General features: G+C 51.1%; 1 long non-coding RNA gene across 18 annotated transcripts in view; it reads left to right on the forward strand.

Annotated features, from left to right (window-relative positions):
- The first annotated feature begins 2,376 nt into the window (after positions 1 to 2,376).
- Positions 2,377 to 22,455, forward strand: part of LOC149126003 (uncharacterized) — a 611,412-nt gene continuing 591,333 nt past the window's right edge. For 15 of the 18 annotated variants that reach the window (XR_016235120.1, XR_016235111.1, XR_016235110.1 and 12 more), the window contains exon 1: positions 2,380 to 2,519. This is a non-coding gene — a long non-coding RNA (uncharacterized LOC149126003). Of the gene's footprint in view, positions 2,520 to 7,997; positions 8,880 to 19,195; positions 19,544 to 22,455 lie in introns of those variants that run through there. The other 3 variants (XR_016235115.1, XR_016235114.1, XR_016235124.1) reach the window with 3 other exon arrangements.

Raw genomic sequence — 22,455 nt, forward strand, 5'->3', positions numbered from 1 at the left:
TCCTTGTCTAAGGCGCAGGATGGTCATGGCCAGGGCCGACCCAGGGGGCGAGGATGTTCGGTGGAGCAGCTCTCTGTGGACAAGGGACTGATGGTTTGCAAGGGGAGCTGAGAGGCAGGTTGCACGGGGCCCGGCTTAGCTCCAGAAGCAAAGCTCCCTCCAGAGGGGATATGGAGGCTCTGAGGGTTTGGGTGAGGGGGGAGAGGCCCCGGGGGGCCACAGACCCTAAGTGGCAGAGCCAGGATTTCAGCCCAGGCTGGTCTGACCTGAGCGCTCAGGATGCCGGGGGTCTGGCCTCGCCTCCCTGGGGGTGTGACGGTGCTGGTTCCTGTAGAGCAGTTACCCCTGTGAAGGGGGCCTGGCCCAGGGCCGCCTGCCTTGCCTTGGGGGCAGTCCCGAATCCACTCAACCTGGAGCTCCGCCGCTCCATGGAATCCAAACTGTTGTCACAGTGGGTTCAGGTCCTCCGTCTAAGGGGTGCCTGGGGTCTGAGATTATCAAGCAACTGCACCGGAGTCACCAGGCGCGTCCCTCTTGGACCTGTTTGAGGGCGAGACAGCAAGCTCCATCCACATCACACGTGCACCCAGGCGGCGGACAACAGGAAGCCCTGACTTCAGGAGTTACAGCTACACATGAAAACAATTGTGCTGAATTGGTATTTACACTTGGCGATGTATTGAAATCAGGTGAATAAACACTACATCAAGGTGCAGTATAATCTCGGAGGCTTTCTCTCTGCTGCAAAGGTAGCGCAGGAGGCCGAGCACACCTGGGGAGGAGGCAGGTGATGGCTCAAGGAGACCTGAGTTCAGTCCCTGTGCATTACCCTGCACAGGATGCGTTTAGGTCGTGATTGCTTGAGAAAATGACTCTGAACTTTGTGGTTTTCTGTTTTGTTAATCCAAGTATGAATGCCTGTAGGTGTAGTCAGGACGGGGATATTTATCTCATCCTCAATGTTTTCCTTTGTTTAAATTTGCTCTATTTGCTTTAAAGATGTATTTATTTGAGAGGTGGAGTGACGGAGAGACAGAGTGTGAAACAGAAAGCGGCACAACGAGAGAGAGGTCTCCCATCTGCTGGTTCACTCTCCAAATGGCCGCAGCAGCTGGGGCTGGGCTAGGGCTGAAGCCAGGAGGCTGGAGCGCCATCTGGTCTCCCGGATGAGGGACAGGCGGCCAAGCACTTGTGCCCTCTGCTGCGGCCTTTCCAGGCGCATTAGCGGAAAGCTGGATAGGAAGTGGAGCAGCCAGGACTCAAACTGGTGCTGATATGGGATGCCCGGGTTGCAAGGGGCAGATCAAACCACAACGCCGCAACACAGGCTCTAAATTTATTTTTTTCAATGTATTTCAATGTATTATTTTCAATGTATCTGAGTGGCAAAGAGCCAGAGGGAGACAGTCTGTCCCCAAATGCCCACAAGTGCCAGGACTGGGCCAGGTCATTGCCAAGATCCAGGGACTGAACCCAGGTCTCCTTGAGCCATCACCTGCCTCCTCCCCAGGTGTGCGTTAGCAGGAGGCTGCAGTCCGGGGCAGAGTCCGACATGAACCAAGGAACTCTGATACCAGAAGGGGCGCCTTAACCGCAGGCCAAACACCCACACCTTTTCCTTTTATACTTGACGCGTGTGTTCCAGAGAACAAGTCCTCAGCTATCAAACTTTCCGAGGTGTCCTGGACACAGGACGCTGTATGGTGCAGGGCACTGGGGTTCACAGGCAGCCCTCTGAGGTGGTCACGGAACCTTGTCCTGTCCTTCTCATGCGAGGTTGGGGCTGGGATGTAGTTCCAGAGATGCCTCCCCACGGGGCTCAGCAACCCTGGCCTTCAACAGAGTGGGATCTGTGACTTCCAGGGTGTCTGCACTCGGCCTGATTGGGGGAGGGGCCTGAGGACTACCCTTGAGAGCCCAGGGAGAGCACTCCACGGCGACCCCGACTCGCTGCCCCTTGGTCCCCTATGAGAACGGGGCTGTTCCGTGCCATGCTGACGAGACTGGCTGCAGAAGGAAACAAGCGTCTCACTTTGACCCATCACGGCCTCTGTGCACGCCATAATCACTCCCTCCTCGGCGCCAGCTCTCTGGACTGCCTGTCGTTTCCGGCTTTGTTGACTTTCCCTTGCCGTCCATCGGTTTGAGCGGCGTTTTTCATGCACACGGGGATTCGCCTGCAGGTAACTTGCAGTTTTCAACCATTGATGTGCAGACTTCAGCAGGCATTAGCGTCACCTGGAGGGCTTGTTGAGGGGCAGATCCCTAGACCCCGCCCCTCAGGAGGTCCAATTTAGTGGCTCCGGAAGCAGACCTGATGATTTGCATGCCCAAAAAGTTGCAGGTGGTGCCGACTGGGGTCTGAGGCCACACTTTGAGAACCACCGTAGCAGGCTTTGGCTTCGACGTCTGCGTCTCTCTCCACTTTCCTGTGTTCCTGCCATTCTTCCCTGAACTGCAGAGGGCTTCCCAGTGCTGACCCCCCTTCTGCAAGCTAAGCGCCAGTCCTGTCTGAGCTGGTGAGTTTTCTGAAATGGTTTTGTCCCGTTGAACTGGAGGGGGACTGTGATGTGGCTTCCTGTAGGCTCTGGGGTCCCTCTGGGGTCTGCTCTCACAGACTGCTTGCCAGGATTTTCACGTCACACCCTCCAGATTGGGCCTGTGGAAGATACATCGACAGTCTTACTCAGAGCCGGCCACATGCTCCGTTCACCTCTTTGAGAACGTGGCATTGCTCAGCAGGTTCTATGTGTTGTATCCAATGCCCGGCTGGTCTGGGATTTCTAAGAAATGTTTTTAAGCCAACAACCTAGTCATCTTTGGAGGTGTGGCTGTAGAACCCCCAAACCAGCTCCGCACGCCTGACAGCCAGGAAGCCAATCACTAACAGGTGGAAGACAGTAGGTATTTACTGCAAAGCTCAGAGCCAGGAGCCCGACAGCCACTGCTTAATTCCTGGGCTCCCTGAGGAGTTCGGGGAGAAGAGTCCTATAGATGGAACTGGAGCTTGTCCAAGTTCTTGGTTGGTCAGAAGTGCTGGTGACCTTCCTCTGAATGGTCAGCTCTGCCTTGTTTAGGGAATGTAGGATGGCCTGGTGGGTTCCAGCTGGCCTGGGGGTTCTAAGAAGGTGGCAGTGAAATTCTGCCCAGCCCTGGAGTCCCCTAAGGTTCTCAGCTGTTGGAGAAGTGAGTCGCTCCTTGCGTCCGGCATGGGTAGGGCAGTTGTGCCTCTGTTTAGTGAATTTCGTTTGTGTAGAGGGCAGACAAGGACGCCTTGGGCTGAGAGAGACAGGCAGGAGGCTGGGTCCTGGTGTTACCTCACACGGGTTCAGTCTGATAATCGGTACACAGGTGCTTTTTCTTCGAGTTGGTCATCTTGGCCTTCATTCATTATTTGAAATAAATGCTTGCTCTTCATGAACTCCAGTCGCCTTTGCAATCAACATCTGTCATACTTTCACATCTGGGCTTTTTCTTTTTTTTGCTTCCTAAAGAATCATCGCGGGCACACAGGAGTCTCCGTGAGCCACGTTCATGCCCTTTGACCCAAATTTCTGCTAACCCCCACTGGGTGATTCGCTGTAAAACACAACAGGTGCTGATCTGCCTGGAGCAAGGAGGCACAGAATAGATTTGATAGGACGGTTTCAAGTCTTACAGGTGATTAACTCAGCAGGCTCTAGCTGGATTTCTACCAAGCGCTTGTTTGGCCATGCTGAGAAAAATAATACTAGGTTGCTGTTATCAGTGGATGTGAAAATGCTTCACAAACATTAATTAATGCTCGTCACGCATCCCGCCACGCCCATTTCCAGAAGAGGAGACTGCACACGAGGGGGCCCCCAAGTCCTGGCCGGCAGTTTCAAGGCTGGGCGTTGGGGAGGGGAGGGCAGAGTGCGCCTCCTGGTGTGTTCGACCCCAGCATCCAGCTTCTTCCTGTTTCTGCAGCCCCTGGCATCGCTATCTGACATTGACACAACTCCCCTCCCCCCACTCCTCCCTCCACCTAATGGGCTCAAAACAGGAGAAGCAGGAGGTGGCAATGCAGGAGACAGAGAGATGGTTCTGCCTCGTGGGGCTGAGCCCTGAAAGGAGAGTGTGTGTGTCTGAGCTTCCGTACGACATTGAGCTGGAATCATCTGTGGCTTCCACCGCATCTTGTGGGTTACGTGAGCTGTGGAAAGGAGTGGTGAATGGCTGGGCATGGGAGTGGGGGGTTGATCCCCCTCCCCCTGTTGCAGGTCCCAGGAGAGCAGGGGACGGGCTCAGCCCACACCTCGAATCCGCTTTCCGCACGACCAGTGGCTTCTCTTGCCTGCAGCAGGCAGAGCTGCAGCTGCCCCGCGTCTCAGCACGTGTTCACCAGGTGCGAGCGGCTGGCGTTCCCTGATGGCTCCCTGCGCAGCAGCTGTGGGCCCCGGCTGCTCGAGGCCCGCCCGAGAGTCTGCACTCACACTTGCCTTGCGCAGAGGGCAAGCCAGCGAGCAGGGCCTGCTCCACCTGTGTTCACCTGTGTGTGGCCGGGGACCCTGCCTTGCACCTGCTGACTCCGCTCTCTTTGAGTTCCCGCCTACACGTTGGGGCACAGCCCGTGTTGACCCAGGCACCTGAGTCCTGGTGGCCTCAGTGCTGGTGTCTACTAGAACAGTATTGGAGTCAACTCGGTCTGCTTCCACTGAACTTTTTTGAAAGTGACAAGGGGAGGGTACTGAACTTGTAGATTTCTAAGTGTTTTTAGAAAGGCCTGGCTGGGAAGGGCAAGGAAGTTAGGTTCCTGCTTTCCTGCTTCAGACTCCACCTGGCTTTTGTTTCACGTGGGGTTTCCCCTTCTGTGGCTCAGTTTATCTTGCCCCGCGGCGCTCTATGCTAAGTTGATGTTGGATCTTTCTTACTGTCTTCCTATTATCACCGCTAAGTTGGATGTGTGCAAAGCAAAGTATTCATCTGAACTAGAGATCTCGATTTAAAAAGATCCCACTTCATGTCCCCACGCTCACAGATGCGGATCTGAGAGACCTAGGGCCCAAGCAGGTGTCTGTAACAGGCATGAGTAGGTCTTTGCAGCACAGGTGGCCCATGGTCTACAGTCTGAGAGACGGTGCTGTTGAGTTCAGCGTTTGAGCATGCTCTCGGTGCAGGGATGCAGCCTGTGGAAGCTCCGTGGATTGCCGACTGCCAGCTTTGTTAGATAAACTCGAGGAACGGCTGTTGCTACATAGCCTGTCTCGAGCATCCCCTCGCTTGTGTCCTGTGTCCTGTCCACTGCATACCGTGATGGGAGGAAAGGGCTTGCCTTCTGGAAGAAGTGTAGTTCTCGTGCCAATGAGAAAGCAATGTCCCCAATTACAGTAAGCACCCCCAGGGTGGCAACTGCTGGATTTTTATTATTTAAACAACTAGAATGGTAAGCTTGTGGGTGGCCCCGGTTTTTAGGGAACTTAATTACCCATCAATTAAAAAGATATCTTCTGTTTATATTATATACTGTTTACATAGATACCTATACTTAGTCCTATGTTGGGAAATAAACATTCTAAGTTGGGCACATCTGATTCCTGCTGTTACTGTGTTCTGAATCATTCATTTTTTTTTCCTTCTGTTGACACTAGCTGTTTGTAAGCGCCTCAGGGCAACCAAGGCTACAGTCTGTTGACACCTGCTGGCCCTTTAATTCTCAAGATCTATCAAGCAGCCCACTGCCATTTTAAGAGTCGAGAAAAACATAGGTTTTCCTGACTGTAATAAGCAGAGTGGTTTCTGAACATGGTGCCTAACACCATGCCCTGGGCTGAAGGTCAGCAAATGATGGCCCACAGGTCACATCGGGCGGCCCTCTGTGTGTGTCAATAGCATTTTACCAACACACAGTCATGCTTACATATTGAGTCTGATTGCATCGGTGCTACAAAGACAGAATGGAGTAGTTCCAACAGAACCCCTTAGGCCCGTGAATACTAAACTGTTTGCCATTTGACCCTGTTCAGAAAGTTGGTGTATCGCAGTGTTTGCTGTAGTCTATGGGATGGGTTTTCTCTATGGTCGCTGGCCACAGGGTACTGACAGCAAGAGTGTCTATAAGATGGATCTGGGCAAGGTGCCGCATTGCCTGGTTTTGGTGGTAGACTGGGATCGGCTTGGGCTATGCATCTTGCTGCATTTCCTCGGGTGTGAAAGGAATTTTGCAGCACTTTTAAAATAGCATTCTCTTTTTCCCTCTGGTTTTAAGACACAAATATTTCCCAACTAGTTTTCTGGTTAGAAAAACTTAGAATTATGAGTACCTTAAAAGGGATCCTATTCCAGGATTTTCCAAACTTTAGCATGAGATAGATGAGTATTCCCTTAGATATGAATAAATATTTTATATAGAAAAAGTTTGGCAAGCCATGGAGCAAACTTTTTTTTTTAATGCTGCAGGATTTCACGGGGGCTTTCATATACTCTGTCTCTAAAAAGAAATTGTAGCATGGAACATTTCCCAAATGTAGTTATCCAGAGAATATTTTTTTGGAGGAAGCGTAATTTTTAGAGGGATGCAAATGAGGGAATGCTGGCCTGCTCCAAACCCGTGCCTGAGCAGCCTGGTGCAGCCTTGCTGCGTGTCGGGAAATCCTGCCCACCTGGTAGGAGCTCAGCTCACCTAGATGCAACACTATTAATTTGTGCCTTCGAAGTCTATCTTCCCAGCCTTCCAGTGACTAGAGCTGCTCCTTCTAATTGTTTTAAACACTGTTGCTGTTAAAAACAGCCTCCAAAGGCTGCCTCGAGAGGTTGCTCAATTATTGAAGATGCTAATGCGGGAAAGCGATACATCCCGAGGAAGACACACCATTAATTACCATGTCTTCTGGCGCATCACTGTCCTGCCTTGTGTTTTAGCCCATTGTCAAGTGTGCTTAGTTCATTAATAACAAAGGAACAGTTCTGCTCAATTTAGAACCTGCAGTGCTGTGCGCCCGTTTAAAAAAAAAGAAAGATCTGTTCATTATCTCTCGATCTGCCAGAAGCTGAGGTTTTGCCGGCTTGTGGCTTTGTGAAGAGGTTTTTCTCGCAGTCTACTCGTAGGCTGAATTCATGGAATGCGTGCATGGGTCAGTCCTTTCACAGATTGTTTGATCGCTGTGGGGTACTTTATGTTTTCAATATTTATTTATTTAGTTGAAAGTCAGAATTAGAGATCTTCCATCTGCCGGTTCATTCCCTAGATAGCTGCACAGCCAGCGTTGGGGCAGGGTCAAAGCCAGGAGCTGGAGCTTCTTCCAGGTCTCCCACATGGGTGCAGGGGCCCAAGGACTTGGGCCATCTTCTGCTGCTTTCCCAGGCCATTACCGGGGGCCTGGATTGGACATGGAGCAGCTGGGATGTGAGCTGGCACCCATTGGGATGCCGGCCTTACAGGTGGCAGTTTACCCGCTGTGCCACAGAGCTGGCTCCTACGGTGGACGTTTTAAGGAAAAGAATTTATCTGAGAAGGAGAGAGAGAGAGAGTCCCAACCCACTGATTCACTTCCCAGATGCTTGTTAGTCTGAGACTGGGCCAGGCTGAAGCGCGGAACCAGGAACTCGATCCAAGACTCCTACATGGGTGGCAGGGACCCAAGTACTCGGCCCCCCGCACTATTTCCTGAGGTCTGCCTTAGCAGGAAGCTCGAGTCCTAGCTGGAGCTGGGACTTGAGTCCCTGCACTCCATTGTGGTCATCTACACTGCTCAGCCAAAGGCTACCCTGGGGCTTCATGTGGATATCTTACCTGTTCCGTAGTCACAAATCACCTGTCACACTTGGATCTGAAAATGCATCGCCCTGACTGGTCCATCCCAAACGCCTGCATCTCTCCATGGTTCCGGGAAATGTGTTAGCCTTCTGCTCAGCACCGTCGGTGCCGGTCAGTTCTGCTAGATGGTGGAGACACGAGATCTGAAATGAAACTTGGATAATTTAATACTTGCAGAAAATGTCATGTGGACATTGAAACACCTTTCTTCAAATTACTTCAGATAGCCATCTGGAAGCCCGCCACCTGGAGCCATCCGCAAACAGGCGTGGAACAGGCAGCCCACGTCCTCTGATGCAGGGCAGTGTGAGATGAGCCGAGGCAACAGCAGAGAAACGCAGCTGTGTCCTGAGCTGGAGCCACCTCCACGGCGTCCCTGTGAGTGCTTCTGAAAGCACAGCTCTCGTTTGTGTTGACTTTGCTGTGGTGTGCCCGCACGTGCTGGCCAGCAGGTGCCCACCTGGATGGGGACAGCAGTGACCAGAGCAGTGGCTGTTCGTTTTCCGTGCCCGCTTTGTAAGAAAATCCTGGCGTCTTAATCAGGAACGGCTGTGCCTGTGGGCGTCGGATGGTTCTCTCATTTCATTCACACCTGTGCGCACAGCCAGCGCCTCTGCCGCCGGATACACGCTCTCCAGATACCGCTCACCATCACATCCCTCTCCGCTCCCCTACCTGGAGTTTCTCCAGGGTGTGTGAGAGCCGGCTCAGAGCGCTAGTGGAGCCCTCATTGTGCCCGTCTCGGCTCCACGCTCAAGGATGCCAGGCAGCTTGAAATCGGCCAAGTTGGGAACAAGTCCGGGCTTCCTCCTCCTGCCTGTGGCTCTGGCTGTCACTCTCACCCCCCAGGATCTCGCCCTGGCATGGGAAGCTCTGGTGTCCACACAGCACAGTAGAAGTGATTGAGTCTTTGGACCTTATAGGTTTGATGCCTTCATGGATTTATTCCCGGGAGCACAAAGCACCTGCCAGGTGCTGTGCTAGACACTGAGGTTAAATAACAACCAAATGCCTTTTCCTTTAAAAAAAAATTAACTGCGATAAAATTTATGATGTTTTCAATTTTAAACATTAAAGTATGCAGCTCAATGGGTTGTTTTTTAAAGATGTATCTATTTATTTGAAAGGCAAAATAACAACTACAGAGAGAGAGATAGGTCTTCCATCCTCTGGTTCACTCCCCCAATGCCCATAGTAGCCAGGACTGGGCTGGCTGAAGCCAGGAGCCAGGAACTCCTCCAGGTCTCCCTCATGAGTAGCAGGACCCAAATCCTTGGGGGCATCGTCAGCTTCCTTCTCGGGCCGTTAGCAGGGAGCTGGGTTGAAAGCAGAGCACCCAGGATCTGAACTGGCAACCGAAAGTGCGATGCTGGCGTCCTCAGCGGAGGTTTGACCTAAGCCACATGCTGGTCCCTCAGTGGTCTTCCCTGTACTCACAGCAGAGGGCAACCATCATCGCGATCTCATTTTAGAACTATTTTTGGTGTCTATCAGCCCCAAAAGAAACCCCAGGTATCTCCGCAACCTCTTCCCCCGCCAGTTGCTGATCGACTCTGTCTCCATGGATTTGCCTCTTCTGGATATTTGCTATAAGTGAATTAAATAAACCATAGGCTTTGCTAACTGGCTTCTTTACCTTAGCAAGCATATTCATGATTCACCCACGTTGTACGTGTATCAGTACTTTATTCTTGTTAGAAACTAGACTGTTCTTGAGGTTCACAGGAACACTGAGGCTTCCCGCATCCCTGGCCCCCACATATACAGCATCCCCTCCGGCTGGCAGTGCCCATCCCAGTGGCTCAGGTGTCACAAGCGATAATCCCGTGTGGGGGCGTCATTGGCACCCTGAGACCGTGGCTCACGCTGGGGTCGCTCTTGGTGTCGTGCACTTTATGGTCTTGGACAGTAGGTCAGGAGAGGGAACCACCATCAGGCGGAGCTGTTTTTGGTGCCCTGGAAACTCTTGCTCTGCCATTTCAGGAGGGGAAAACTGTCTTGGCTCTGCCATGCTTGGTTCATGTCTGAGGCCCTTATAAGATGGATTAACAAGTAGAAAACATTAGCATTCAGTCACATCCAAACAGAGGTTTTCTCCTGCTAATTTAGTTTTAGAAATGAAAGGGCAAGGAGAAATTGTCAGCTTCTTTCAGCTGAGCATGACAGGGAGTGATGAGACTTGGGTGAGGATTCTTAGCTGTCTCTGGCTTGGGTCAGGTCCCCCCAGGTCCCTGTGCAGGCTCTGGGGTGAGGGGTGTCTCGGGTGTCTCAGCCGCCCCATGCTGGGCTCCGACACCGCGGGGGGGGGGGGGGTGGAGAGCATCTTTCTCAGTAGCCGTCCTACAGCGAAGTGGGTGCTCACGCGTTTAAGACAAGCTTGACCTGACACAGGAGCCTTCCTAAGGAAGTGAACCGAACAACAGCGGACTTGTGTATTTATTTTTTAAAGGTTTATATATTTATATTTGAGAGGCAGAGAGGGAGGGAGGAGGGAGGGAGAGGGGGAGGGAGGGAGGGAGGGAGGGAGGGGGGGGAGAGAGAGAGAGAGAGAGAGAGAGAGAGAGAGAGATTTCTTCCATCTGTTTGTTCACTCCCCAAATGGCCACAGTGGCCGGAGTTGAGCCGATCCAAAGCCGGGAGCCAGGAGCTTCTTCCAGGTCTCCCATGTGGGTGCAGGGGCCCAAGCACTTGGGCCGTCTTCCACTGCTTTCCCAGGCCACAGCAGAGAGCTGGATCAGAAGTAGAGCTGCCAGAACTTGAACTGGCACCAGTATTGGATGCTGCCGCTGCAGGCAGTGGCTTTACCCACAGCACCGCAGTGCTGGACCCAGGCTTGTGTATTTCTGTGCTAGCTTTGGTGAATAGTGGCTACTTGAGGGGCTGGGAGGGTGCGATAGCTGGTTCAGGCTCCCTGGTTAGGGTGCTCCTTTCTTACATGTGTGGGAGGGCTCCTCTCGCATCAAGGGTCCCTGTCCTGCTGCAGGGCAGAGGCCCGGGGGCAGCTGAGAGGGGTGGTCCGGCCTCTGCTGCTTTCTCCGATGTGCAAACGCCGTATGTGGGAGTGGTGTGGCCTCAACCTCAAGGCTCCTCCTCATCCCCTCCCCACCCTTGACCACCACGGGTCTTTGTCACTGTCCCCATAGTATGGACTTTCCCAGAATGCGGTTTAGCTGGGGTCACGCAGTTGATAGCCTCTTAGCATTGGCTTCCTTCACTCAGGAACGTGCAGTTGGGTTTTCTCCGGTGTCTTTCCACGGGTGGACAGTTCAGTTCTTTTCAGCTCTGTGGCGCTTGCTGTGGTCTGTTCATCTGGTCATCCGCTGAGGAGCTTCTTGGCAGCCTCTACGTTCTGGCAATCGTGGATAAACACTAGGAGCATCTACAAGGAGGTTGTGCACCGGCGCTACGTTGTTAACTTCTCTGTATCAATATTGAAGCGTGCGGGTGCTGGGTCGCATGCAGCCATGGATGCGCTTGTATGAGAAATGACCCAACTGTGCTAGGGTGGCTGTCATCTGGTGTTGCTATCAGCAACGAAGGCGCGTTCCCGGCGTCCTCCATTTTATTCCTTTTCATAGCGAATAACATTTCGTTATGCAGATATATCCTGCATTATTTATTTCCCAAAGAAATCCAAACTGTTTCCCATGGTGTCCGTGCTAGTCAATCTTCCCACTAGCAGTGAAAGATACTGTACAATGTGTGATGTAATATTAATGCATGCTCACCTAAACTTTGCTATATCTGACTTTACATTTTTTTTTATTTACATTCATCCTAGTAGGCATTGAGTGCTGTGTTACTCTAGTTTTAATATTTCTCTCTCTGATCTCTAATCCTATTGGGTGTCTTGGCTTATACTTGTGGCCATTTGCATATCTTCTTTGCAGAAGTGTTTATTCAAGTCCTTTGCTGTATTTTCAGTGGATTTTTTTTGTCATTTGTTGAGTTGTAGGGGTTCTTTATATATTCTAGGTATACAATTCTTACCAAATATGATTTGCAAGTATTTTTCCCATTGTATAGATTATCTTTTTCTTTGTCCTTTTATGTACAAAAGATTTTAATTTTGGTGACCCAAGTCTTCAAAAGTTGTTGAATGCGGGTGTCACAAGTTGCTCTGTGTGGCTGGGGGTCAGTGAGCAATGAGAGGGATTATGGGATTGAGGAGTGCTTAAGCCGTGAAGGGTGTTAGCTTTTCCTTTACTTGCAGGCTGGAAGTCAGTCTGCCACAGCTTCGTGGACGCCAGCTGTAGGCGACAGTTGTGAATCAGAGACAAAGGACAATTATTGCTTACAGCAGCCATGTTGGCCACTAAATCGCGCATAATTTTTTGCCCATTACCCAAATTCCCATTTCTCCAGGACAGAATTGAAAGGTCACATGACAGGGTAGGCGTCCAGTGTGACTGTCAGGATGCCTGCATCCCACGTTGGGGTCCCTGCCTTTGAGTCCTGGGTCTGCTTCTGATTCCAGCCTCCTGTTGCTGCTCAAACTGCTCAAATGCAAGCAAGGGAGGCAGCAAGTGATGGCCCAAGTACGTGGTTCCCTGACACCCGTGAAGGAGACCAGATTGAGTTCCTACAGCTCCCAGCTTCAGCCTGCCCCCCCCCCATCTCTCTGCCTTTCAAATAATAGTAAAAACAGCCAGGTGAGCCCTGCTGACATGGGTCCCGAGCGTGGGCAATCGGAACCTACATACTGGGAGCTGGTGTGTCCCCCTTTGCTCCAGGGAAAGATACTGTGTGTCTTTTAGGGCTTTGTGCTGAACAGGAATCTTTTTACAAGGTGGACTGGAATGAGGTGTGATTAGTACCGCTCATGCAAGACCTGCAGAAGTACAAGACACCCAAGGAGAATCCTCTCCCCTGAGCCAGTAGGATGCAGAGAAGCCAGGGGAGGTTTGATCGCAGAGCAGGGAGCAGGACATGGATGTGCATTTGGTGTGAACCCTGTCCCTGGAGAGTCTGGAAGAGAAGGGGATGTGACTGTGGCTTCTGGGTGGAGAGGAGACCGCAGCAGCCGCAACGGCAGGATCCACCGGGAAGCTGATGCCCTGTCTCCCAGAGTTGATGGCCTTCAGCTTGGTAGTAGAGGCAGTGTTAGGTGCCTGAATTTGCCACGTACAAGACACTTCAAAATGCTCGTGGCAAATGGGATTAAAAGGCAAGTTTATTTTGGTGCAAAAAAATATAATGGAAAATAAATATTATGAAAACATGATGTATGAATTTCTTTTAAAATTTTATTTTTATTTGAAGAGCAGAGAGACTGGGCCGGCCTGAAGCTGGGCGCCAGGAACTCCACCTGAGTCTCCCATGTGAGTAGCTGGGACCCAAGTATTTGAGTGCACCCAGAGTGTGCATTAGGGAGCTGGAAGGGGGCACAGAGGCAGAACTTGAACCCAGGCACCCTGGCACGGGACGTTGGCTTCTCAGGCAGTGTGCACCAAAGCTTTGCCTCAAGGATTCAAATAATTTTGCCCTTCTCCCCGCCCAGGAAACCCCTTGCAACTTAATTTTCTCAAAATTGAACGTTTTGAAGTACCTTACATTCCGATAGGAAAATCAGCGGGATTGGCCACTGGGCTGGATAAAGTTGGAGGGGAAAAGAGGAGAGAGATGTTGATTCGTGCTTTGGTGTCAACCTCTAGAGGACTGGCGGTTCTGCTTGCCAGGATACGCAGAAGGACCTGGGCGATCTGATGGGGCTTGCTGGGTTTTAGGTTCCCATCGCAGGGAGGATGTAGTGGAACTGAGTGACCTACGAGGCTCTGGTCTGGGGGGGAGGTGAGAGCCAAAGGTAAAAAATGCAGGACTCAGCAGCAAGGCTGTGATTGAAGGTCCTGAGCCGTGGTACGATTACAGGAACAGAGCATGACAGAGCTGATGTGCTCAGGCCACTGAACCCTGGCGTCCTTGGGCATTCTGCGGGCCGGAAGTAGAGGAGTCGTCAAAGGGGAAGGTCAGGAGACAGCCTGACGTTGGAGCTGGAGGAATGCAAGCAAGGGATGTCACTGGGTGCTAACAGGACCTTGATGAGCAGCGACAGCAACGAGGATACGCGCAGCACCAGGCAGGGGCTGTCTTTGCTTAGAAACCACCCTGCTGATAACTGTGGGATCTCTGAGGTTTCTCTCTGAGTCAAGTGAACAAACGGCATGCTGCTTGTGGCCGCTCGTGGAAGGCAGGCAGCACTGTGTCGCACAGGGTGGTTGGAGGAGGTGGGGGCGGGGGTGGTGACTGAGCTGCGTGGCAAGGAGGTGAAGAACTTTGGCATTTTGTTATTGTAGTTGCTAGGAATCTAATCCAGGTTTGCTCCTGGATTTGTGTAGCAGTGGGTGCTACAAAAAAATTCTTTTCCTGTCTCTGGGGTGTGTGTGTGTGTGTGTGTGTGTGTGTATTTCTATGCACGTGTGTGAGAATTAAGACTGTTGTCCAGAGCTGAGCAGGGATGGGGAGCAGGAGAGGCCACAGTCCTCTTAAAGAATTTTATTTATTTATATGCAAGGCAGAGTTCCACAGAGGGAGAGGGGGAGATCTTGAATGCAGCGGCTCATTCCCCAGACGGCTGCAGAGGCTGGGGTTGGCCATGTCAAGCTGATGCCAGGAGCCTGGAACTCTGTCTTGTCTGCCACCTGCGTGGCCGAGGCCCAGACACTTGGGACATCTGGCGCTGCTTCCTGGGACACATCAGCAAGGAGCTTGGTTGGAAGTGGAGCAGCCTGGACTCAAACCGGCACCCATACAGCACTGGGTGGAGCAGAGCGGCCTGGAATCAAACAGCGCCCATCATAGACATGGCCTGAACCTGCTGTGCTGTGACGCCCCAGAGACCACAGTCTTGAGAGGGGCGTGAGATAGGAGTAGAGACAGAGGAAGGGGCGTCGCTGGAAGACAGACATCCTGGGCCCTGGGATTGAACTGGCACCTAGCCACACCTGTGTGCCTGGTTGCCGCCCGGTGTTTCCACCATGTTGGCTGAGCTGGGCAGGACCTCCTGCTATCAGACTGTGTTGATGGGATTTTCATGATTGCTTGGACTCCCAGTCCCAGTCGCTGCTGGACGGTGCCACTGAGCTGTCACCTTTGCTCTGGGAGCTCGTCTGTTTTGAACCAGGCTATACGTGGCCGCTGAGTGCTCCAAGCTTCTAACTGAATACGGCTGCCGAAGTTGCACAGGGCTGCCGTGCGCCCCGAGGCTGGCAGGAATGTGTCCCGCTGCGTCATCAGCAGCCGGGCGTACGGGACGCACCCTGTGAGTCTCCCCACCACTAGGCTCTTCTCGTTGATGCGGAGGGTGGTGATGAATTCCTTGGTCATCACTTGTGCAAATGAACTCCATATTTTAAAAATCTTTTTGTTCTCTGCAAAAGGAGTTTTCAAAGCCCTCTACTACCTTTTAGTTAATGGCTGTTTGCACTTTAGATAGATTCCAGATCCTGATTTCAGGACTATAGGAATGAAAGACTAATTACGTTCAAGCGACAGAAAAACAAAACAAGATGGATCAATTATTTTCCACACTCCCTAATGAGCTCCTAATAAGATCCCCCTAAGCCTTTGGATTAAACTCCGCTGTTCTGGCCTCCACCCAGTGTCCCCCTTCTGTAACTAACCCCTCCTTATCTCCCCCTTGCTTTCCTCCTCTTATTCCCACGCGTGTCCCGTGACACCCCATAGCAGAAGGAATTAGGTAGACTTGAATGGAGGACATTAAGAACCCAGTGCTTATCTAAGTGCAAGTCTCAGCTTTATCCCTCTCCACGCCTGTGACCTTCACGAGGTATTTAACCTGCTTGCATTGGTTTGCTAACCTTTAACGTAATAGTGCCTTATCACATAGGGCTGTTGGGAAACAATAGATAACCTATGCATGAATGCTTAGAACAATGCCTTGGGTAATAAACAACAAATGCTGGTTGATCAGATAGACTCAGATTTCAGCCAGAGAAAAAGTAGGCTTGGGGGTGATGACCTCTGCTTTGGAAGTGCAGCTGGGGCAAGTGGTGGAAGGTGCAGGGCAGGGAGGGAGGGAGACTGAGGCAGACCCTGGCCTGGTGGAGCTGACGAGAAAGATCGTCCCTGGGTTTGCCCATCGTCATTTCTCCACGTCTGTGTGGCTTTGCCCTTCAGTTGGCCCTGGGAGGGAGCAGGGGCTGGGTGTCTGCCGGTCTGCCTGTGGCCTGACCCCTCCAAACCTCGGTCCCCCTGAGCACCCATTTAGCATGCGGGCTCCTGATGGCTCCCATGGAAAATGGGACTCCTCACTCAGCAAACAGCAAACGGACGGTGGGAACGCACCACGGCCATCTTGCCAAGAGCCGCCCGTGGCCAGCAGCTCTGTGGGATGAGGGCGGGGTCCGATTCTCCCCAGTTCATCTGGCCCTCGCCGAGTAGCTTACCCGCCCGAGTTCCACGCCGTTTCTAGGGAAATTACTTCATTAATCCCCCCATTGCAGCGTGTCCCCTGGCACAGCAGACGGCAGCTGCTGCATACCGCGGAACCGGCGGCGCAGCCTTGGCGTGTGAAAGGCAGGGCATGTGTTTTGTTCAGCCGTATCGCGGGGGAGTTGAGAGGGTGGGCAGGATTTTTTTCCAGAGGAGAATAATTTCCTCTCCTTTATTCCAAACAGAAAGCAAAAACGGATCAACAGCTCCTCCCTGCCAAGTGACAAAAGAAGTCCCAGGTGGTCATGGTCCCTTCCCTGGGCCGCTGGTGCTCCGAGCTAGGGAGCACGCGGGCTCTCTGCATCACCACCAGCCTGGAACAGAAAAGCTCTTTGACCTGACTTGTCAGAGGCCTTCTGGGGACATTTTAATCCTTGTATTAAATACAATGGCTTGGAAAGGGTTCCTGGGAAATGGTCTATACAGAGCAGTGCGCACCACGACCCCCGCCCTGTGCTCTGACAACTCCCACCCAACTGACTCAAAATGCCTTTTTTCATTTTGGCAAAAATGACTCCAGGGCACACTAGAGAGCCTTGAAATCTGTCTTGCCCGCCAAATTTGCAGAGAATCTGAGGTTTATGTTAGAGAGCTAGAGCACAGCCTTGGAGAAGCCGCAGCTGGTGTGAGTATTCATTTTCGGTAGCTAAAACCATCAGTCACTTTGGGACCTTTCTCGTGCTTCTCAAAGATACGTACAAATTCCTTTGCATTTAATTCTGGCCATACCATTTGTTCTTAGATGGGTCTTTATTTGTGTGATGTGTTTGTGTCATTTTTTCCTGTAACAGGCTCAGGTTAGGGAGACGGATGGACGTTTCCTGAGACCAACCATACAGGGGCAAACCCAAAAGCCCAGAGTGATGTGAGGTCAGCAGTTGTCAGTAAAGGTCTTTGCTTTCCTCCTTTTCTCCCAAGTCGGCTTCTGCTTTGACGGAATCTGTGTGTCTCTTGGGTGTGTTTTCCCGATGGTGCAGTCTGTGTCCAGGACGGCCGCTGTGATCTGTCCATGCTTCCTCTGAGGCCTGTGCATGGCCACATGGCTTTCTGGAGGGGTTGGGACGCGCCCTCTCTGCCTAGGCACAGGGGAGACAGTGTGGAAGGCACTTCTGCTTCCACCCAGCATAGCCGATTTTCTGAATGAAAAGAAGAAGTTGCAAAAGCAGGAGTGAGACGTTGGTGATCCGAGTCACAGGAGGCTCACTAAGAAATCAACAAGGAATTCGGGAGATGGGGTTCGTTCCTTGTGGATGAGAGGGCTGGTCCCGCACTTCAGTGTAGATGGGAGGTTCTTCATGCAGTTCAGATGCCGAGCGAAAACGGCAAACTGAGCAAAGCGGACGCAGAGAACTGGTAACCATTCCTGCGAGACTTCATGTATTGGAAGAAAAACGTAGCCGAGTAATGAAATAGATCAGGAGTATTTTTATAAGAGAATTAATGACTGCTGATTGTTAAATGAGTACGAATATCCAAAAATGTTCCCAGCTCATCCATTCAAGAAAAATAGAGAACAAACACAGCACATGTTCTGGAAGGAGAAAGAGGTAATACCCACAGACAGGATACTGAGGAACGTGTACAGTGTAGACGAATTTGTATGACCACCTTAGCGAAACAAGTTATATTCCACGAAAACCTTTTATTACCAAAATCAACTCAAGAAAAATTAAAAAAAAAAACTGGTTTGAACAATAATCATGGAAAAGATGACAATAATAATAATAAAAAAGAACCTGTGAAACATTTCAGTCCACCTGGTTTCACACAATTTTTTAACTCTTTAAACAGCAGGTGATGACTTTGCTATTTCTATTGCACTAGTTTTATGTTGCCTGGTTTTGTTTTCTGCCTTTTCCCTTTTTTAAAAAGAAGTGATTTGAAATACAGAGACAGACAAACCCACACAGATCTCCTCTGATGGTTCGTTCTTGGAACAGTTGGAGCTTAGCCAGGCTGAAGCTAGAATCCTGGAGCTCAGTCCAGGTCTCCCACATGGGTGGCAGGGATGTAAGTATTTAAGCCATTGCCTGCTGCCTCTAGGCCTGCACGTTAGCAAGAAGCGGAACAGGAAGTGGAGCCGAGCCTTGAACCCAGGCACTGTGCTGTGGGGTACAGGTGTCTCCAGCCGAGCCTCGCTTGCTGCTCCGAAAGCCTGCTCTGGATTATTTAACTGAAAAATTAAAGGGATCAATAAAGATCCCTTGGATCCTATAAAATGAGGCCTCCAGTCTTTGTGGTCCTTTCCCACGAGCTCGGGGTTCTCAGTGTGTGGTCTGCAGATCCCGGGGGCTTCCCTGACACCAGCAGTCAGGACCGTTGGCGCAGTAACCCGAAGACCTCACTTGCCTTTTCCCCTCTGTTGGCAGTTGCACAGGGGCATGAAAACCGCGCTGGGTCACCCTGCTGGCCCCGTAGCTTGGGTCAGCCAGCATTCGGTCAACACTGCAGGAAATTGTTTCACTTAAGAGTGATCTGGTCGGGCCGGCGCTGTGGAGCAGCAGGTTAATGCCCTGGCCTGCAGTGCCGACATCCCATATGGGCACTGGTGCGAGACCCAGCTGTTCCACTTCTGATCCAGCTCTCTGCTGTGGCCTGGGAAAGCAGTGGAAGATGGCCCAAGTGCTTGGTACCCCTGCACTCACGTGGGAGACTGGGAAGAAGCTCCTGGCTCCTGTCTTAGGATTGTTGCAGCTCCAGCCGTTGCAGCCAATTGGGGAGTGACCCAGTGGATCGAAGACCTGTCTCTCTGTCTCTCTGTCTCTCTGCCTCTCCTCTCTCTGTGTAACTCTGACTGTCAAATAAATACATAAATCTTTAAAAACTCTTAAAAAAAAAAGTGATCTTGTCAAGCAGTCTGGATGAATGGTTGTGTGAAATCTACGCATTTGAGTAAGGATCTTTTTAAGCATTTTATTAAATGATGAGAGAGAGCAGACCCGATCTTGTGTCTGCTGGTTCTCTCTCCAGACGCTTACGATGTGAGGCTGAAGCCAGGATCTGGGAACTCGCCCTGGGCATCACCTGCTGCTTCCAGTCTGTGCGTTAGCAGGGAGCTGGAATCCACAGAGCCTGTTCGATAAGAAATGCAGGCGTCATAACGGCTGGGCCGTCTGCCTGCTCTCAGCGTCTTGGGAATGTCCGTGTGACAGTGAGAAGCACCCATGAACACTTCTACTGTATATGACGTGTGATGGGGGCCTGGGGGGGAGCACTCGTGTGATTCTTTAGTTTTGAGTTGAGCACGTTGCTTTTTTCATCAGAGGCCATTGTTTGAAAGCATGGCTGGCAAACTCTGGTCATTTCGATTTGGGTCTTTTGCAGGATTTTTATCAACAGTGAAAGAAATAACCCTATCACTTCAAGGACAACAACTTAGAGAATTTGTTAAGCTTTGAACTTTCAAGGAAAGGCAGAATTTTAAAAAACTTGAATCTTCCACTGTGAGTTTGATAATTCTGAAATACTTAGAGATTTTTTTGTGTGATTGGTGGTGACCTTAACAAATGTGATCTCATTGATAATGTAATCGATGTTATCATTTGGAGCATCTGCTATTAGATCTTCAGTTTAGCAATCTGATATTTTCCAGAATCTGTCAGTGTGGATGAAAGGTGCATTAAAAATATGATAGACCCAAGGATTTTCAGATTCTAGAACATGAAAGATTTCTGTGATTTCAAATTTCTAATTTCCCACCTTTACAAAGCTTCAAGAACCACAGCTGGTTGACTGAAACAGACGCCAGTATAAGAATACAGGGAGCCGATGCCGTGTCTCACTAGGCTAATCCTCCACCTGCGGCGCTGGCACCCCGGGTTCTAGTCCCGGTTGGGGCGCCAGTTCTGTCCTGGTTTCTCGTCTTCCAGTCCAGCTCTCTGCTGTGGCCTGGGAGTGCAGTGGAGGATGGCCCAAGTGTTTGGGCCCTGCACCCGCATGGGAGACCAGGAAGAAGCACCTGGCTCCTGGCTTCGGATCAGCGTGGTGCGCCGGCTGCAGCGGCCATTGTGGGGTGAACCAACGGGAAAAAAGGAAGACCTTTCTCTCTGTCTCTCTGTCTCTCTAACTCTGCCTGTCAAAAAAAAAAAAAAAAAAAAAAAATACAGGGAGAGGGGCTGACGATGTGGCACAGTGGGTTAAAGCCTCAGCAGCTACTGTGCCGTGCCAGCATCCGATACGGGTGTGAGCCCAAGTCCTGACTGTTCTACTTCTGATCTAGTTCCCTGCTAGTGTGCCTGGCAAAGCAGTAGAAGATGGTCCAAGTTCTTAGGCCCCTGCACCCATGTGGGAGAACTGGAAGAAGCTCCTGGCTTCCGACCGGCCTGTCCTGGTCGTTGAGGCCATTTGGGGAAATGAACCAGTGAATGCAAGACCTCTCTCTGTCTCTGCCCCTCTCTCTCTCTCTGAAACTCTGCCCTTCAAATAAATAAAATGAATCTTAACTAAAAAATACAATCAGGGATAGCTGTCTTCAATGGCAGACATGCAAGACATTGGCAGAAATGTAACACAGTGCACACACTGACACACTTCTCAATTTTTTTTTCAGTTGAGAATGTGTACTTATTTTTCAGAAATCTTGATAACCTGTGATAGTTACTGTAAACCTGAAGTCTCGGCTGTGCTCCCTCTCACGGCCGGAGCCTCGGGGTCCTTTCGTACACCTCCGAGTCGGGCGTTTGGGTCTGGTTTAGCAGCCTGCTGTTTTGGTGGCTGCTGCTCACCTCGGCATGTGTTAATAGACAGCAGCCCACCAGAATAACTTCATTGATTAAGCGTGGATCCTCCTAGCGTACACGGGCTCAGTTCTGAGGTTGAATTCCAAGATCAACAGGCAGTGATTAGAACGGGTTTGCGCTCACTTTGGTGCCTCTGTTAGGACCTCCGCTTCCTGGGTTCTCTGTCCGTGAGCACAAAGTCCTGTCCGTCCCCGGCCCCCCTCAGCCCTTCCCAGGGTCTCCCCCAGGTGTGCAGGGAAGTTCGGGTCAGACCCTGGCCATGATGTCAGGTCATTGTCTGTGAGCCACAGAATGTAGCGCCTGCTGCCTGTCACCTTGTGACCTGAGCAGATCCTGGAGACCCGGGCAGAGGAGGAGCGCGAGGCTGGCGAGTGGGCTGTGATGGCCATGGCTGTGGATCGCAAGGCTGCCAGGAGGGTCCTGGACCGGACCACTGTCCTTCCTGGGCTCCTTGTGTCTTGGGGAGGAGGGCGCTGTTTGTCTTAGGTGCTTTAGTCAGTTACTGTGGGCACCCTCCCCCCAGGGTAGGGGGTGGTGCTTTGGTCAGTTACTGCAGGTGGCCCTCCCCTGAGGGTGGGGGAGAGCATTCCCTCCCGGAATAGAAGCCTCACTTCATAGAGTGGGATAAAATGGCATCAAGAAAAAGGCATTGTTAATTTCAGGTGGAAGAGTAAACTCGGCCCTTCTAGTGGGCAAACCATCTCCTGTTGCGTGCCAGGGTCTCTGTGGCACATGTCAGTATACAGGAACTGCAGAATAACTTTGGTCTTCGATTTTCACACAAATAGTCCGCTGAGCTCACAATGTGGCAAACTTCCAGGTGTGCCCGTAGTCACATTGTTACTCTTCCAAACCTCCCTTCCCTAGGAGCCCTCCAGTAGCCCACCTTCAACAGGAGCGCTTGGTTACAACTCCCCAGAGGGGGTCTCTGCCTCCCATCTCATGGCTGCTCCTATACTTGAAGGAAGAAGGGTACGGGAGTATTGAATATCCAGGAGACAGATCAAGCAATGCAGTGTTCGTCCATGATTTGTGGGAAACGAAGCGCAACGTGCAGATGAACTCTGACCTGAATTCAGATGACTAACATGAAGGCATTGCAGGGCATAGAGGTGAGCTCCACGTAATTTCTCTTTCAGATATACTTGATGGAAGCTCACCGTCTGTTCTGCTCGGTCCCTAAGCATAGACTTGGAGTATGATAACTTCTGGGACCAATCCTTAGAATTAATGGCCTTTTCTTTTTTTTTTCCTCATTAAATCCTATCTATCAGTGCTTCCAAAACATTTCACTTAAGAAAGCTGGGTATTTTGTCCTGTTTCTTAGCTTGCTTGTTACTTTTATTCATTTATTTGCATTTTATTTGAAGGGCAGAGAGTGAGCTTCCCTCTCGCTGGGATGGTCTCTCCAACATGCCTGCTTGGTGTTTCTTTAATGCCTGACTTCTGGCTGATGATGCTCGCAGAAGAACATCGATTTGTTGGAAATTT

This window comes from Oryctolagus cuniculus, chromosome 6 (genome assembly GCF_051225735.1).
Source record: "Oryctolagus cuniculus isolate XC-2025 breed Fujian yellow rabbit chromosome 6, ASM5122573v1, whole genome shotgun sequence".
NCBI lineage: Eukaryota > Metazoa > Chordata > Mammalia > Lagomorpha > Leporidae > Oryctolagus > Oryctolagus cuniculus.